The sequence below is a fragment of the Anastrepha ludens genome, chromosome 5 (genome assembly GCF_028408465.1).
Source record: "Anastrepha ludens isolate Willacy chromosome 5, idAnaLude1.1, whole genome shotgun sequence".
Classification (NCBI taxonomy): Eukaryota; Metazoa; Arthropoda; class Insecta; order Diptera; family Tephritidae; genus Anastrepha; species Anastrepha ludens.
The window spans coordinates 55,945,897-55,965,827 of NC_071501.1; the positions used below are offsets into that span (position 1 = coordinate 55,945,897).

The 19,931-nt window shown below is 40.0% G+C and overlaps 1 protein-coding gene across 6 annotated transcripts in view; it reads left to right on the forward strand.

Moving 5' to 3' along the window:
• LOC128864279 (protein abrupt) overlaps positions 1 to 19,931 on the forward strand; it is a 134,954-nt gene that overhangs the window by 114,033 nt on the left and 990 nt on the right. The window lies entirely within an intron of this gene.

A 19,931-nucleotide genomic window follows, 5' to 3' on the forward strand; every position in this document is an offset into this window, starting at 1 on the left:
TAAACAACAAGATGCGCACCACAAGTAGAAGGAGGAACTTGGTTAAACACCTAACAAAGGGTGTAAGCGCCAATATTATATATCGGGTGTTTTTCAAGAGCTTAGGAATTTAAAATTACGATACAAAACAGTAATATTGTTGGAATGAACTTTTTTTATTATAATTCTGTAGATGTTTCATTGCATTAATTTTTTGAATATGATATCCGTCATATCCGCGGCTACGAGTTATATGGTCCATTCGATCAGTCCAATTTGTGACGCAAACGATGCTCATTAAGCTGTATTTTATAGGCACGTAAGTTAAGATTCCTTTTCCACGTAGTTGAAGGACAAGGACCATCAAGTTGAGAACGACGACGAATCGGTATTTCGGCGTCTTCTTCAACATTTAGCACTATGAACTTCGTGACCAGATTTATTTTTTTTTTCAAAGATACTCTACACAATTTGAAAGCGCTAAACGATTAATGATGATTTGCCAAACCTTACTAAACAGAAATGTCAACACAGTTTGCCATTGTCAGCTTAGAAACCATAGTTGTAGATATAAAGGGTGATTTTTTAGCTATTATCTTTTTAAACAGTTGGTTTAAACAGCTGACGCACGTTTCGTGTTTTGTTTCACTGTCAAACATCTTCAGTTTGGTCTATAATTTAACCATGAATCGTCTTACAAACGAGCAACGCTTGCAAATCATTGAATTTTATTATAAAAATGGGTGTTCTGTTAAGAAAGCTTATCGCGCGCTTCTTCCATTTTTTGATCAGTTTAATCGGCCCACTGGAGCGGCTATTCGAGCTATTGTGACTAAATTTAGATCCAAATTTACATTATTGGACATCAAACCACCAACACGCTTACGTAGAGTGCGAACTGAAGAAAATATCGCAGCTGTATCGGCCAGTGCTAATGATGACCATCAATTATCGATTCGTCGCCGTTCGCAGCAATTGGGCCTCTGTTACTCAACAACGTGGAAAATTTTGCGAAAGGATTTAGGTGTGAATCCTTTCAAAATACAGCTGGTGCAAGAATTGAAGCCGAACGACCTACCGCAACGCAGAATTTTTGGTGAATGGGCTCTTGGAAAGTTTATCGAAAAATTGTGTTCAGCGACGAAACTCATTTTTGGATCAATGGGTACGTAAATAAGCTGAATTGTCGGTTTAGGAGTGAAGATCAGCCAGAAGAATTGCAAGAGCTACCAATGTATCCAGAAAAGGTCACAGTTTGGTTCGGTTTATGGGCTGGAGGTATCATTGGACCGTACTTCTTCAAAGATGCTGCGAATCCTAACGTAACTGTGAATGGTGAGCGCTACCGTGAAATGATATCCAACAATTTTTTGCCCAAAATGCAAGAGCTTGACTTGTATGACATGTGGTTTCAACAAGACGGTGCCAGATGCCACACACAAAATTTCATGAAGTTTTCTGAATTTTACTTGTGTTTTTTTTTGTAAAACTCTTCTATAGCTCTTAAAAAATCACCCTTTAGATACTTCACACGCCGCTAAACCGACATCCGAAATAAATAGCTGTTAAGGTAGCCCAAGTAGTGGAATTTTATGGTAGGAATATGACTTTCTCGGATGCATATCATATTTGGTTTGGAGTCTCTCACTACAGGATCAAGCTGATGATAATTAAATAAAATATCATTTGATGAATAGCATTGTGCAATTTTAAATGGCATTAGTATATACTATACTTATAGATGAGCTTTCATTATATGAAGAGATATCTTTTAAGTATACCTTTTATAACTATATTGTGGCCAATAAAGAAAACATGGTAAAGTAATAAAAGTAGTTTTGCCACTTAGAAGTGGTTGTTTAAAGGCTTCAAAAGTTTCTTCAGGCGTCTAAAAACGATGACCTCACATTTCATTTTTGATGTTGGGGGACAAATAGAAATTATTTGGTGACAATTCGGGGATGACCTATATATACAAATTTTTGAGTGCTAAATAACTCTCTTGTGTGGGTCGATACGGTTTTCCTTACCTCCGAAAACTTATGCCAGCGTTTGATCCAGTTCTGAAAACATTTCTGAAATTCTATTTTTGGAATAGCAATCACATGCGTTTTCTATTTTTCCATTATTTCTCTTCGTGTTCCTCGTAGAGGTTTTTTGACTCAATCAAACAGAAAAAAGTCGCAAAGAGCCATAATAGGTGAATTCGATGGCAGTTGGTGGTATTCGTTTCATTCTTGGTCAAAAATTCACGAATAATGATTATATTAGGTGAATTCGATGGCAGTTGGATGGTATTCGTTTCATTCTTGGTCAAAAATTCACGAATAATGATTTTTGTTTTTGTTTTTTTTTGCGGATGAGGGGGTTGAAAATACCGAATGCATCATCAAACCGCTTTCGCATTACTTCAGAGTGACGTTCCATCTTCCTCAATACAAAGGTCTATGCCTATGGGCCTGCGTCCAGGTCCCGCTTTTTTATCCGGAGAACTCTTTCCGCTAAGCTACTGATATCTCCCACGTTTCTTCGCTACTCGCTACTTAGCATCTTGCCGATTACATTTTCAGTGGTTATGTGATCGACTGCTTTCTCCAGCGTTCGACGTTCTTTGTTCCCAGCCTGCATTGAAAAAAGGAGTGATCAGTGTCATCTTCAGTTGCGTCACGATATATTCATATGGCGTGTTCGTATTTCCTTATTTTGAGCAGGTATTTCTGGATATACCCGTGCCCCGAAAGCAATTGTGTTGTATAAAAATTGGCTTCACCGAAGCTCCTGCTGTTCCATATAACGACGCGTGTTTCGTTAATCCAGCGGTCTTACCATAGCCTTAGCGTTTCATCGCTTATTTCTCACGCGCAGAATTGCTAACTCTTTCTTCAAAGCCCACAACTTTTTCCTCTATTTTATTAGTTATTCAGCTGGCCCTGATACTGTGCGGTAGGCGGACATAACACTAAGGGCTGCCATTCGTTGTACCGATGTTAAGAGCTTGCATCGGTGCTTTACCTTTAGCACATTTGCCCACAGCTCCGTATAATATGTAGAACGGAGAGCGTGGTAGCCATCATTATTTTTCGTTTCGTTTCGGTTGGACCCCTATGTTTGCCATCAGTCTACTGAGTAGGGATTGCCATCTTAGCGGCTTTCCCTGCTGCGTGCTTTATTGGACCCAGAAGTTGAGTCTTGTGTCCAGTCTTATGACTTAGAACCTTTTTTGTGGTTAACGTATTTCAGCAAGTTTGCTAACTTCTAACGAGATGTACTTCTTGGCTAAAAGTTTGTATCCCTATCATAACTTGGTTAAGTTTTCTAGGAGTTTCGCGCTGTGATGACTGTTGCGATATCGTCAGCGTATCCAATTAGAAAGGTATTATAGGGCATTTCTATATTGAATATCTCGTCATAACTAATATTCCACATGTCCGGATATGACGTCTATACAACAAGAACACTCTGGGGTTTGATAGACGAGCTTGCGACCTTGTAAATAATTTGTCATTACATATGTTCTGTAGGTATACCAGAATTTTGAACTTTAGCTTTCAGGCGGCCAATATGTCCACCCATCTTACGCTACTAAAAGCGTTCCTTACATCTAAGGTGGCAACGAGGACTATACTTCTGGATTGTATACTGCCCTATAGCGCTGCTCCTGCACATGACAGTTTCAATATCCCCTATTGTAGGCTTTCCGCGGCTTGCTGATAGTCTCTTGGCGTTATCTATGGCGGAGACCAGTCGAGGCTTGATCAATCTTGGGGCGTTCGGGTTGTACCCAAGTCCCCAGGGATCCCTATTTAGGTCTGTCCGGAGTTCCCCCCATTTTTTTTCTTGCTATTTGCATTATCGGCTTTTAGCCACGAATATCGATGGCATTGTGCGACGGTGCGTTATCATATTGCAAAATCAACGAGTTATTTTCCGCAAATTTTTTCTTCACCGTTCTCCACTGTAATCCAACGACATGGTTTTTTGGTCTTAGTTCACTCGGAGCTCTCCACTCGCATGATGTCTGGATTGCATGTCATACCCATAAACTCACGCCTCGTCACATATTTGCTGAATGTTGGGTCGAATTCAGCTTTGGAAATCATGTTTTTGGCGATATCAGTTCGGTCCCTTTTTTTGCATGAAATTCAGATTCTTGGTACCAACTTTGCAAAAACACGGCGCAAGCCCAAATCATTAACTAAGCAATGCAATCCTCTGCCAGCTCTCTGATAGTTATTTTGGGGTTATTGGTCAACTTTTCTTTCACTTTATTATTTCAGTTTTCTATGTCGACGGCCTGCCAGTATGTCTATCATCTTCGATGGACTCACGATTTCTTTTTAAGCGTTCATGTCACTCGTAAACATTTGTTTTCCGTCGAGTATCATTACCTAAACATTTTCCCAACATTTTCAAGGTTTTTGCACAAGTCGCTGTAACTTTTACAAATGTCAAGCAATGACAATAAAATTTTGGTAGGGATGTTAATCACAGATGTGAGAACCTAACAAAAAACAGAACTCAAATTAAATGGCGTAGAGTGTCACCTGGCGATTGCTCCGAGAACTTTTTAGTATAATATTTTATTTATTGAATTAAACTTCTTTAAGAAGTGGTGATATTTATTGAAAAATATATGATTTCTAGTGAATTTGGATTTTTCGTAATAACTGTTTTTAAAAATGTTATGTTTTGAAATCTTGGAATATCTAATTGTTTTGATATAAACTTTACACTTTTTACATGGAATTTTATGTGGACAAAGTTCAAAAAAGATAGATCAAAAAGCTCAAAAGGACCTAGATATATTTTTAGAAGTAAACAAATTATTGCAATGCAATTATTGCAAAATGCATAATTAAATGTTAATGTGTTGTTAGTAAGAGCTGAAGCAAACCATAAACGTCAAGATTTCATGCTATAGGTGTAATTACTGTAAATACATTCTTCAGATTATCGATTACAAATTTAAGATCCAAAACTCGATTCACTGAATTATCAAAACAAACGAAGGAATTCCAATGAACCTTCGACAATGCTTACCACCAAAGGGGCCTTTTCCATAGTTAAAAGTCTCTCCTCTTTTATTGTATGAGTATATGTATACGCCATGGGCTCGTATTCAGTCCCACGGTCTTGTTGCTAATACGTTTGAGGACCTTACTTGGTTTCCGAAATGGTCCCGATATCCAAGCAGCGACTTCAGATGGGTTTACAATTTTCGGAGGCTGGCATATTTGTTTCCTCGGTCAGAAACTATCGGGGAATACCCAGTAGAGCATACCACCATCCACATGCGTCCCCTTGGATTACGGTTTATATTTTGCCAATGCTCTTCCACAGGCTGTCTTTGGAAAATTAAACTTTACTTTTGTCGCAAGGTATTTCAATCATCATCATCAAGAAATTGGCATATGGTTAGTTGAATCGAGCGTGCAGGTATTCTCGATTATGATCCCGACACTTTCTTCCTCTTTACTAAGAGTTGTCATTTCGAGTGCAAAGTCGGATACCAACGGATGTTGAGTACTCATCTTTGCCATATCCAAAACTTTCTTCTCATTTTGTCTACTTTTCTTCAACTGGCTTGGGGTCAGCTTTTCACTGTCCTTGTTCCCATCAGGCTTACCGTTTTTGGTTCTACCTTAGATAATAGTGCTCTTAAGGAAGAGGAATGACCATCCATCATCTCCACATCTTTCACAACCTTGGTTTTTCCAGACCGTTTCAACGATAATACGTCGTCTGCCTCACTCAAGGTAAGACTCTTAATTCACCGAGTTAATGTACTGTAGTCCACGAATAGTTTGCTTCCGTCGTTACCCTGGATGCTAATCTCACTCTCTGAGTGGAGGATTGCATTAACAGGAAGCATTCATGTGGAAAAAGCAGCCCAAATCAAAGGAATAAAGTACCAGTACCCGTTGATAAAGTGCGATTAACGATTCGATCCAGAGTCTAGGTTCTAGGGACCTGGTTCTGTACTCCTTCCTTCTAGACAAAACCTGTCTAGTCATCTCGTAAATTGCGCGATGTATACCGGCCTGATCCAGAGGTTGCTTGAGGATAAAGGGATGTCCACATATTAAGCAGAAATTACCGATTTAAGATCCGTTCCCCTCATAGCCAGCTTCTCTGTAATTCAATTTCCAGGAATGTATCTGTGCCCAAACACATAGACAAGGTTAGCTAACTATTTAAGAATAGGCCTACATTGGAAGAAGTATTATTATATTATGGAGATTTTATGGCAGCTGGCATGTACCCTCTCTATCGTGGTCTTGGATACCATATTTTCCATGGCCATGAAATAGTGGCCCCATAGAAGAGGGGCATGCATACAAAGCAGTGACCGTTTTTCTCGACCTATCTTCGATGTTCTGGCATCGACCTGTTTTCGATTTTCGGAATCATTGAAAACTTTTTAGACCCAATATGGTCTACATGCTACACAAAAGTTAGTTTCGAATCGTTAGTTATTATTTTTACTATTTATTTTTCAATCTTGCCATCTGATTGAAAGTGTAATGACTAGTGTCTAGAATATGACCCAACACAACATTTTTGAATATTTTGATGTAAATTATTCACTGTCCACCACGTGTGAAAACTTTCAAGGTCAATTTGAAGATTGCTGCACGTTACGGTTTTCCAAAAACTGCATTACTGTATTGAGATAATAGAAAAGTTCTTCTTAATACTCGTACGAACACAAGCTCTGATTTTACGTTTTCCACATTTTCTTGTTTCTTACTACCACAAGGAGGTGAATTTTCCACTAGGAGTCCACTCTCTTGTGGAGGGTGCCCAATGCGGCGTCGGATAAGTCCACAGGAAAGTGACCCCAAGGTTTAATCATGGTAGCTCCCGATCGTTTTCAAGTTAAGGTGTCAGAAGGAGAGGCCTGCTCAGGTGTTGCCCTCCCGTATTTTGTTCGGCAGGTCCGCTTTTGGTTGTCTGACTGAGGCGGTAGTCGCTCATCCCTCTTGAGAATTTTTATTGTACTGGAGTTGCATTCTATAACAAAACCGGCGTAACGTAGCTTCACCATGATCACACCAACTCGCACATTAGATAAGAGATATATTTCCGTCAAGATGTCTCCTGTTGATGTTCGCCTGGTGGCGTTGTGGGTGGGCTGAAAACCGAGGTCTTTTGGATTCATTCTGGGTATTGCCCAAAGATCTTTGTCTCTTAGAAGCCGGTTGCGTCGGTGCCGAAGACCGTACAAAGTGAGGAATGAGTTTATCGCCTCATTTCCCCACTTTGTGCTCATCGCCCGCGATGAGAGTTTCTTCTTTCTTTCAAGGAGGTTCTTTTATCAGACGTCAGATCTCCTTTGGGTATCGCACTCAACCTCTAAATTACCTTGGGAGCAACGCGTCTTTCCCGCTGTGTCGTTACAGGCGGAGTATCTCTATATAAAGTTGTGGGGCGACAGGGACGCTGATTGTGGTCGTTAGTCCCTAGAACTCCAAGAAAGTCAACACCTGCATGCCTCGAAGACTATCTTTGCCCGAACTCATGACCAGCCATATTGGTGTGCTTATTAAAGCGGTCGTTCTGGGTCAACGGAGACGTTTCTTCCGAACCCCTTCAGCTAGGATTTAGGCTTTCGCCGTGTCCACATTTTTTCCCGTGCGGGAGTCCTAGGCTTCTTGTTTATATTTAATTCTCATTTTCATCTGATTATTTGGCCACCTACTTATTAGAGATCTCTCAGTTAGCAGAAGTAAAGTATGATAAGTGGAAGAAAACGGTTGATTGCGACCCCGTGCCCCACAAAGTTCACCGTTGCCGCCGAAGGTGGACCGGTAGCAGGGAGGCCCCCCGCCTCAGATTATAAACCATTGGCAATGGAAACTATGACACCCTGTATTAGAGAAGGTGAAGGTAAATTCGGTACCCCCCGGGTCTAGATCTGCAGTATTCCGTAAGTAGAACTTGATTTCCCATCGCGCACAGCGGTATTGATCAGTGCACTTACCGGAGGATAGGTAACTGGGTACCCCGGATACTGCATTACACATCAATTATGCCCTTCTATTTTTTTTTTATTTATTTATTTAAAAGAAAAACAATTATAAATAATTATTCCACTTAAATACTAAAGCACTGGCTGCCAGGACCTTCAGCTTAAGTAAAAATTAATTTATATTTATTATAACTATATAGAGATCGTTTAATATGAGTTAAGAGAATTTATAACTAAAGAAGAAAATATTAACATTTCAGGCAAATAAAAATATTTAGAAGCGGACATTATAACCGCTGGGCATATTAAGTCCAGGCTCTTAAATCTAATTAAGTTTTGTTTAGTATATATTTGTTTTTTATTGTTAGAAAAAATTATGGAGTTATACTATATTAAGTTTACAAAGTGTGACAAATTTTGCAATCAGATCAATATGACAGTCTACTGTTTGTGCAAGATAATCCGATGGTTTTTTGTTATCAAATATCGATGATCTGATTGGTTGTAAATTTGGGCAGTAATCGAGGAGGTGAGTCACGTTGAAATCAGGAGATCCACAGTGTACGCAGTTTGGTCGGGAGATGCCATTCAAGAGATGAACGTGAGTTGCGAGTGTATGACGAATCCTGAGACGCGCGAATACTGTTATCTTCCTACACGCTGAGCTAGTGGGGTAAGTAGGTTTTCCGCCAGTGGGATTATGGCCTTTGTAGTAATGGCTAAAAGTGCGCCATTCACTTGAAAACGTCTCTCTTAGATGCTTATTTACAAGTGTGCGTATATCTTTTTCGGTAAGGTAGTCAGCTATATGCAGAGGTTCTCTATTGGCTTCTTTTGCTCTTTTATCCGCCATTTCATTACCATGTATACCTACGTGGGCGGGCACCCAGATTATCTTAATTTGATTGGTGTACTGAAATAGAAGGTTGCGAATTTTCATGATCATTGGCATATCGTTTAATTGGTTGAAAACAGCTTCGATGGCGGATTTACTATCGGTACAAATTACAGTTTTCCTTCCATAGCGAGAGGCAAAAAGTACTGCTTCAAGTAAAGCAGCGGCTTCGGCTGTAAATACCGAGCAGTACGAGGGCAAGGAGTATACAACAATGGTGGCCACCAAACTTATTTGTCACGGCAAACGTAGTACTGGTGCCGGATTTCGATTCGTCCGTATATATTATCTCCCAATCACGTTTAAAAGGCTCAAGGGCTGCATTGTGTAACTGTTGGTATTCACTATTGCTGCTAGAGTCTTTGGTTTGTTTTTGTGATACATTAATAAGTGATGGTATAAGCGAGGAGCAAGTCGGAAGTATTGCTGTTTCTACCAATGACGGAGTTGATATGATATGGAGCCGTTTCGATAGGGTTAAGCAATGCATTATGGTGGAAGGTTTGTTCGTTGTGATTGGTTTTTCAATGACGGTCTTAACTTGTGTAAGCAATAAGTCGTTTCGGGCGTGAAACAACTTAGGAATTAACATCATAGTATTACGTGCAATTCTGGAGGATATGTCAGGCAATCCGGCCTCTGCAAGTATTACTTTTGTTGGCGAGGTTGGGAAAGATAGAATACTTCTTTTAGCTGCGATGTAGTACGGAGCATGGAGTAGTTTGATGTGGGTCTTGGCGCAGTGAACATATATCGGCAGTCCGTAATCGATTTTTAATAACAAAAGGGCTTTTGTAATATTTACAAGTGAATTCGTATGACACAAACAATGTTTAGAAGATAAAAATATTATAATGTTTAATCTAGAGAATAAGCTTAATCTAACCGATTTACAGTGTTCTTTGTATGTTAGATTTTTATCAAATATTAGACCTAATACTTTTAAAGTGTTACAATGGGGAATTTGAAAGTTAGAAAAGGATATGTAGGGAAAGGAGCAATTATGTTTACGACATAAATATATGGAATGGGGAGCATTTATTTGCTGAAATATTGGCACCAGAACTTTCAGACCATACGTTGATATCACTTAAAATTTTTACGAATACATTTTTGACTTTATTCAGGTCTTTTATTTTAGTGAAAACTAAAACATCATCTGCGTATATGAAGTGGTCAACAAATGGATTAGAAGAGATAATGGAGCTCACTTTGTTGAAGGCTATTGTGAAGAGAGTTACAGAAAGGGATGAGCCTTGAGGTATACCATTATGAAGGTTGTATATTTGAGATTTGTGCTTATTTGCGTAAACAACAAACTTCCGATTTGATGAAAAAGATTTAACAATGTTGTATATTTTGGTACCAATCTTCCAACATTTTAGCTCATCAAGAACTATATGTACTCCTATTCTATCAAATGCTTTTTCGAAGTCCACGTTCAAAACGGATGTGTGGTTTCGAGCAGCCATGGCTGAAGAGGCGAAATGTTCGAAGTAGAGTAGGGAGTCCATAACTCCCAACCCTTTCTGAAAGCCGAATTGGTGGGGGTATATAAGTCCCTTTGCTTTGGCGTACCACATAATTCGGGTAGAAAGTATTTTCTCTAAAGTTTTGGACGCACAGGGAAGGAGGGATATTGGTCTATAATTCTCTACATAGGAGGTGGATTTATTGGGTTTTGGGATGGGTAAAATTGTGGGAATTTTCCATTGTTGAGGGTAAGTTCCGCAGTTTAAAATTTGGTTGAACAGGTTTACAAGTCTACTTTTAAGGGGAGAGGGATATTTTTGAGGATAGGATAGGATATGTTGTCGGCACAAGGAGTTTTGCGCGTAAGTGTCGAAATGATTGAGTCGAATTCATTAACTGTAATACAAGATTCAATGATTTGGGCTTTTGGGCAGGGGAATGGGTTATGGTAGTTTTCCGTCAGGACTCGATTTTTCAGGGAGTTGAACTTGGAAGGGAAAATAGTGCTATGGAAATAAGATGACCATGTCTGCGCAAACTTTTCAGCGATGTCCTGTGGTGAGTAAATAGGTCCCTGGTCTGTGTGAATGTGAGAGATATCGGAGCGTCGAGTACAACCCGTTAGGATTTTAATCTCCGACCATATTTTTTTGGGATTCGAGGATGGATTAATACTCTCCGTTATCTTTTCCAATGAGTGTCTTTTGGCAGACTTCAATTCCTTTCTAAATGCGGCGTTGGCTTTTTTATAGTCTACTAGATTAGTGTTGGACCTGTTGTGTTTAAATTTTGTTATTTCTAAGGATGGTGAGTAGGTTCGACCAATAAAGCAGTTTGGCTGAGAATACTTTTGGGTTAGTTTGAGGGATAGAGAGGTGAGCAGCAGAACGGATAATTGTTTTTATTGTAGATGTTTCGGCATTTATATTTTGGCGAGCTGGTTTACTATCACACAATGATGTACAGATGGTGCAGAACTTTGGCCAGTCTGCCTTTTCTGCCAGAAATTTTGCGCTAGGCTTTATGCTATAAAATTTTGGGAACGAAAGGGATGTGATGATGGGGAAGTGATCGCTATTGTGTAGGTCGTCATTTGTATGGGAGGAGCTATTAGTGGAAGCTATTGTTGTGGAAGCAAGGATAATGTCGGGATGGGTGAATGTTGTGTGTAGAGAAATGAGTGGGTTGACCATCATTAAGGACAACAAGGTCGTATGTTAATATGAGATCTTCGATTATTTCGCCTCTTTTATTCGCAGAATTGGAGCCCCAAACCGGACTCCATGCATTAAAATCGCCTACAATGATAATTGGGGTAGTAAAGCAGCTAATTATCTTTGAAAGATCACTAACGTGGAATATAAAAGTTAATTATAGTGATTTTGTATCCAACATCCATTTCAATTGCTATTGCAGATAATTGGGAACTAATCGGAACTTGCTTGTGATTACGTGACTTTTTTATGAAAACAGAAATTCCTTGTTTACAATATGTATTTTGAGAATTATTGTGGAAGTAACTCTCATATTTGTTAGGTGCATGGAGCTTTTTATTGTGTGGAAGATGTGTGTCCTGTATGCAAATAATTTCGGGAGAATATTCATTAATTAATATATTTAAGTCTGGGTAATTGTTGAGGAGACCGTTCATATTCCATTGCAAAATCTGCATCACTTATTCTATCATTTGAGAGGGATCAATTATGGGAGCGGATGGGAAGAGGGAAGAGGTTAATGCTGGAGATGTAAGGTGGGAGAGAAGAGAAGAAATCATATCGTGAGTTGTTGAGTCATCGACTGATGTATTTGTTGTCATGTTTACTTCATTTAGTGTGGTTTTATTTTCTTTTGTTTTGTCGTTTGTGATATTGACATTGTTATTGCTTCTAGAGCTAGTTTGTTCAGGTAGAGGGTTTTGAATAGGGCTATTGTTTGTTTGTATAGTGTTGTTATTATTTTTTGCTACATTAGCAAAGGAAGTGGAGGTCTCATTCAGAGTGGGGGGTACTCGCATTTTGTGTTTTTTTATTGCTTCACGCATGGAGCATTTGTTGTCTGTTTTAATTGTTATTATTTCTTTCATTTGTATGAACTTAGGACACGATTTGCTAGAGGCAGAGTGACTACCTGAGTAGTTTATGCAAAAAGAACGTGAACATGGTAGTGTGGAGTGAGGGGGGAGGGTACATGCATCACATACAGGGACCTTAGTACATCGTTGTGTCGTATGACCGAGAAGTTGACAACTTTTGCATCTCATAGGATTTGGCGAATGGTGTACCACGAAACATCGGTTTTTTCAGGCGAATTATAATAAGCGAACGTAAGAAGCACAACTCCGCTTGGAACTGAAAATTGACACGACACCCTGTTCACCCCTGTTCACCCAGAACTTATGTTTTTGAGAGCTTAATGCACAGCGAAACATGAGTACTTATTTAATGGCTTTTCTGAATTAACTGCACTGGCGACTAAGTATTTTGGATTTTCTTTTTTAATTGAGGGGAGGGTTGGAAAGTTATTAACTGAACTAGGTTTTTTTCTTTTTGGCTTAGGATTTGTGAATAACAGGGCGAACCAGTTATCCCCAAGAGGCGGTCCCCCAGCGGGCATATCTTTAGCTATCGCTTGTTCTCTATACGGAGTATTTGACTCGTACCTTAGAAGATAAAGAGTTTTTGCACACTGCTAATTGCACGAAAATAACACAAAGGCGAACGCAAGAAAATCACTCAGAACACTGTAGACATAACCGTACACGTCGAGTATCAGTCGATGACTGTGTATGCCCTTCTAATTGCTCAACTTCTTGCAGAAACTAACAGGTATTCTATGTATAAATCAGCATTGGTACAACAATTTACAGAGAAGGACAAATACTTTACGAAACTATATTCTTCAACCGGTATCAACGCGGATTCATCTTCTTGTTCTCAATCGGCTTTGGAATTTTCGTGTTTGCAACAATATAATAAATCATTCCTGTTTTTATTTTGCCGTTGCTCTTCGCCCACCCACTCCGTTATTATCGATTGTTTTGTTAGTACGCACTGATAGCATCCGTTTTGTTTTTATTTGCTTCGTTATTGCCGTTTGCTGTCAACGGGTGTTCGGAAGCTACCCAGAGGATACGTGGGCTAATCCCGGACGTTGTGAGCTGCTTGAACCATATGCAGAAAAATCGTCCTGGCCACTCCCAAATGAATGGCGATCAGTAACTTTGCCCACTTGCGTGGACTTCTACACATGGAATCATCCTCCATCCTTGGACTAAGTAGGCAACTGAGCAGTAAAGTCCTCTCTCGACGAACAAAACTAACACTCAACAAGGCTCTCACCATGCCCGTCCTAACGTATGGCGTAGAAGCTCCGACGATGACAACATGCGATGAAACGACGCTTGGAGTCTTTGAGAGAAAGATTCTGAGCAAGATTTTTGGACCTTCGCACGTTGGCAACGGCGAATATCGCAGGCGATGGAACGATGAGCTGTATTCGTTTTACGACGATATAGACATAGCGCAGCGAATAAAGATCCAGCGGCTACGTTGGCTGGGTCATGTCGTCCGAATGGATGCAATCGCTCCGGCTTTGAAAGTATTCGATGCGGTACCAGCTGGTGGTAGCAGAGGAAGTGGAAGGCCTCCTTTGCGTTGGAAAGATCAGGTGGAGAAGGACTTGATTTCACTTGGTGTGTCCAACTGGCGCCGGTTGGCATAAGAAAGAAACGACTGACGCGCTTTGTTAAACTCGGCCAAAATCGCGCCCATTAAGAAGAAGAAGAAGCTCGTTGCTGTAACTATTCTCTTTTGAAACTGTCGCAATAACGTCTATTTCACTTGTTGAGTTTCTGTAAAAAATTGAGGCGAATTGATTGACAATCGTGGTAGCCAACTGACGTGTTCCATGTCATTTCTATAACGAATACTGGATTGAAAAAGTTTCTGTAAACAAATTAAATGGAATATTGTCAATCATCATTCCCACTTCGACTTGAGGTAGTAACAAGGCAATATATATATATATTGTTGTACATCCATTTTGGGTGTTTGGCCGATCTCCTCCTTGTTGCGTGCGTCTTCATGTTGTTCCACAAATCGACGGACCTACAGTTTCAAGCCGACTCCGAACGCCAGGGGCTTTTTCATGGCAGAAATACACTCAGAGGTTTGCCATTGCCTGCCGAGGTGCGACCGCTATTAGATAATTTTTTTCTTTATTTTTGGTGTTTCCCCGAGATTCGAACCTACGTTCTCTCTGATTTCCGAATGGTAGTCACGCACCAACGCACACGTGAAATTTGAATTTTCGCAGTGACGTATATTCGAATTTCAATTTTTGTGTGGCGATATGTAGGTTCTAATGTCTTTCACTAACGCCGACAAGTTTGGCCATTTTGAATGTTCAGTTAATTGTGGGCTGCTGCTCTGCTTGCACGTGTCTCGGATCTTCTTCGATATTTACCTATTCAAAAAAATGGATCAAAGAACCTGTATAAAATTGTTTACTGTGTCATACAGAGAAGCTACTTTGGACCAAATCAACGTTTATCGGTGGTAGAAAATTTTCTCAGAAGGCCGAGAAGATGTGAACGACGAAAAGCGTGCCGGACGCCCGACCACTTCAACAACAGACGAAAAAATTGATGAAGTGAAGAAAATGGTTTGGCTAGTCGTCGAATCACCGTTAGAGAAGTTGCTGAGGACCCGGACATATCGATTGGCTCGCGATGTTCAATTTTTTCAATGATTTGAGCATGAGACGGGTCGCCGTAAAATTCGTACCAATACTCCTCAATTTCGACCAAAAGCAGCATCGCATGAACATTGCTAATGAGACGTTGGACTCTGTCCGCGACGACCCAAATTTGCTCCAGAGGGTCATAACTGGTGACGAATTGTGGGTTTATAGTCATGACGTGGAAACCAAACTTAATTATCTCAACGGAAGCTGCCGCACGAACCAAGACCGAAAAAAGCGCGCCAAGCTCGATCGAATGTAAAAGTTTTACTCACCGTTTTCTTCGATTGCAGAGGCGTTGTGCATCATGAGTTCTTGCCACAGGGTAAAACGGTCAATAAGGAATATTGACTGCAAGTTATGCGCAATTTGCCAGAAGCAATCCACCCGAAACGCCCGGATTTGTGGAAGAACAAAAATTGGCTCTTGCATCACGATAACGCCCCTGCACACACATCGTTGCTTGTGCGCGACTTTTTGACGAAAAACAACACACTAATGATGCTACAGCCACCGTATTCCCCAGATCTGGCCCCCTGTGACTTTTTCTTGTTTCCGAAACTGAAGAGGCCCATGAAAGGACGACGCTATGCTACGATTGACGAGATAAAGACGGCATCGAAGGAGGAGCTGAACAAGATAAAAAAATGATTTTTTGAGTCGCTTCGAAAATTCGAAAAAAAGTTGGCACAAGTGCATATATAATATTATGGGGATTACTTTGAAGGGGAAAGAATGGATTTAAATGAATAAATAAAATTAAAAAAAAACACAATATTCGCGATACTTTTTGAACACACTTCGTACTTTTTAACAAACGCTAGGAAAGAGTTTTGTTATCCATGGAACTTTACTTTTTGCCTCTTAATTTAAGTGAAATTATGTTATTGGTTTTGCATGCCCCACTATGGCTATATGAACACAGAGATTTTTTAGTCTGTATAATCATACATATAATGCGCATACAAATTACTGCAATATGCCACGTAGATATTGAGGTATTGTTTTAGTAAATTTAAAATATCAATAGAAAATATGTGTAATAATTAATTATAGAAATGGTTTTTTAAAATAATATTTCGCAAGGCTCTTCGTTGACTGATTTTCTTAACATTTCTAATGAAATTATTAGCAAAGGCTGTAACGGATGTCTAGATAACGGATAACAAACAATCATCCTGTGAAACTGTTGGCAGTGTTTTCATCTAGTATAATAATAATAATAATAATAATAATGAACACATATGCGATACCGCTGTTAACATACTCTTTTGGAGTAATCAAGTGGAGTAATACAGATATCGAAAATCTAAAGATAGCCACAAGAACGAAATTAACAAAACATAATAAACATCACCCACATTCATGTAAAGAGCGTATAACAATACCCAGAAAAAATGGAGGAAGGGGACTTATTGATATCCATCAGCTGCACAACAACCAAATAAATAATTTAAGAACATACTTCTACAACCAAGACACATCCCTTCATAAAGCAATAGTACTAGCAGACAAAGAACTAACGCCCCTTAACCTCAACAACCAAAGCCTTATTCTACCAAAACATACAATAGAGGAAACCATAGCAGCATGGAAACAAAAACAAATACACGGAAAACACCCACATATAGTTAACAATGTCAACATAGATCAGCAAAACACATATACGTGGCTAAGAAAAGGAGATCTACAAGCAGAAACAGAAGGATTCATCATTGGAATACAAGACCAAATCATAGCCACAAGAAACTACAGAAAATACATAATAAAAGATTCAACCATCACATCCGACAGATGCCGTAAATGTAACATATACACAGAAACTATAGACCACATAACAGCGGGATGCCCAATGCTCGCTGGGACAAAATACACACAAAGACACAATACAGTAGCCAAAATCATCCACAAGGAAATAGCCAGATTTCTCAACTTAACCAATGACACAGCACCATATTATGAATATACACCTGAAACCATACTAGAAAACGAAGACTTTAAATTATACTGGGACAGAACCATATACACTGACAAGACAATAATATGCAATAGACCAGATATAACAATAATAGATAAGAAAGAAAAAACCACACAGTTCATAGAAATAAGTGTCCCTAATGACGTTAATATACACAGCAAATATACAGAAAAAATTGAAAAATACATAGACCTTGCGCAAGAAATCAAAAACATATGGAAACAAAATGAAGTGAAAATAGTACCATTTATTATTTCAGCAACAGGAATATTACACAACACTTTCATACAAAACCTAAAATCAATAAATATAAACGAAAAAACACACACACAAATACAAAAAGCTGTTATACTGAAAACTTGTAATATAGTAAGGTCCTTTCTAAACCAGGTATATTAAAATTTCACACTCTTGCAACACTCTTAACACAAAACAACAGAGCATTGTCCCTTGATACCGATATCCGGGACAAATGTTATCTCCGGTAGTTGCGAACCCTACCGAGATGGAGTAACTCTATATAATAATAATAATAAGAATAGTTGGCGCTTACACCCCCTTTTTGGGTTTTAAGGCGACTGCGGACGGCAGATATTTTTTAATGAAGACTTTTTCATGCCATAAATACTTTCGGAGGTTTGTCACTGCTTGTCGAGGGGCTATCGCCTTTTTTTCCTATCATTTTTGTGTTTCATGCAAGCATGTGTCCTAAGTGTCCTCTGGGTAGCCTCCGAACACCCGTTTGAGAGCGAGCTAATATACCCAAGATAGCTGGGCTTGGGACCCGCCTCGAATGAGAAGTTCCTATACGAATGACGACCCCTGCAAACGAACTAAGGACTAGGATTTGAGGGCATGTCCGATCCCTTAATGCGCAAGGTGGCTCTGCCCGGCTGGACCTTGCAACGTCCACTACAGTTGCCATGTAAAAGAGCGCAAGTTCGATGTTGGACTTGTTGTGGGGGTGCGACTTCGTCGCCAAGTACTGTCGTTCACTCCGGTGAACGAGCGTTTCGCAATAATCCGCATCAAAGCGCGATTTTTCAACATCTCGCTCATTTTCGCCCCCGCCCCCACGGGAAAAAAGGACGATGAGACCACAAATTCCTTCTATGAGCCCCTGGAACGTACCTATGAGCGTTTCCTCCGCCATGACATAAAATTCGTGCTTGGCGACTTCAAAGCCAGGGTGGGCAAGGTGGAAATTTTTGGTCCCACATTCGGGAAATTCAGCCTGCACAACGAACCATTCGGTAACGGACAGAGGCTGATCGACTTCGCTGGGCCCGAAACATGGTGGTCTGCAGCACCAGATTCCAGCATAAGAAAATACCCCAAGCTAGGTGGCTGTCTCCGGTCGAAAAACGCGAAACCAGGTCGATCATGTTGTGATACATGGAAGACACGTTTCTAGTGTATTAGATGTACGTACGATCCGAGGACCCAACATCGACTCGGATAACTACCTTGCAACAGCTTCTATGCAAAATATGCTAGTATAAAAGCCCACCTGCCGATTAGAATTTAAGAGTGCTCTGCCTAATCCATAGAAGGGTAATCGTGAAAACTGTACCAATTATCGCGAGCTTAGTCCTTTAAATATTGCCTGTAGAGTTCCAGGGAGTGTGAAAGGCCGCAGTCCACCTTCAACCAACTTACTGGACATTATCAGTGTGGCTTTAGACCTGAAAAATCCACCATCGATCAGATCTTTACAAGACGTCAAGTCTTTTTAAAATACCCATGAAAGAAAAGTCGGCAAACACCATCTCTTCCTCGACTTCAAAGCTGCATTCGACAGTACGAAAAGGAGTTTCCTATATGCCGCTATGTCTGGTTTTTGCATCTATGCAAAACTAATACGGCTGTGCAAGATGACGTTGCTCAATACATTGCAGCGCCATTAGGATTGGGAAGGACCTCTCCGAGCCGTTTTTTACCAAACGAAGATTAAGACTGGGTGAATCGCTGTCGTGTGACTTCTATAAACTGATGTTGGAAAAGATCGTGCGAGCCGCAGGGCTTAATCGCTCAGGCCCAACTTTTTATAAGAGCGTACAATTGTTGGCGTGTGCCGATGATATTGAAATCATCGATCTTAACCACCGCGCTGTTAGTTCTGTCTTTTCCAAATTGGATAAAGAAGCAAAGCTAATGGATCTGGTGGTGAACGACGACAAAACGAAGTGGATACTGTCGTCAAAAAAACCGTCGACGCACTCGCGTATCGAGACCCACGTCACTGTTGACAGGAGTGATTTCGAGGTTGTAAAAAACTGCATATATTTAAGAACCAGCAATAACACCGATAACAATATCAGCCTTGAAATCCAGCGACTACGTTGGCTGCGGCGAAAAGAGTAGTATGATGTCACCTTTTTATTCCGTACTTCGTGATCAAAACCGAATTCCGAACTGTCTGTGTAAGCTCTGGAATTTCCTCTAGTAGGAATACTTTTTTCGTCTTCAGATTCTGCCCTACAACTGGTTCCACACCAGCTCATTCCTCTTGCTGCCATCGTTGCCTCTGCAACTTGGTATGCCTTAACGCGAATGCGCTTTTATTGCCAATTAAATTTATTTGTGTCGCTGCACTTCATGTAGTCACCCGTTGATAAGAGTAATTGAAAGAAAATATTGAAATTTGTACCGTGTCCCTTCAAAGTACTCCCCATCAACTGCAACGCACTTATGCCAGCGTTTGTTCCAGCTCTCCAAACATTTCTGAAACTATATTTCGGTACAACCGTTTTCGATTTTTCCATTACTTCTTTCTTTTTACTTCTTGCTTTTTTTAACGATGAAACAGAAAAAAATCGCAGGGAGCCATATAAAGTGAATTCGGTGGCTGTTGGATGGTAAATCATAAATAATTTTCACGTAAATGTTTTTTA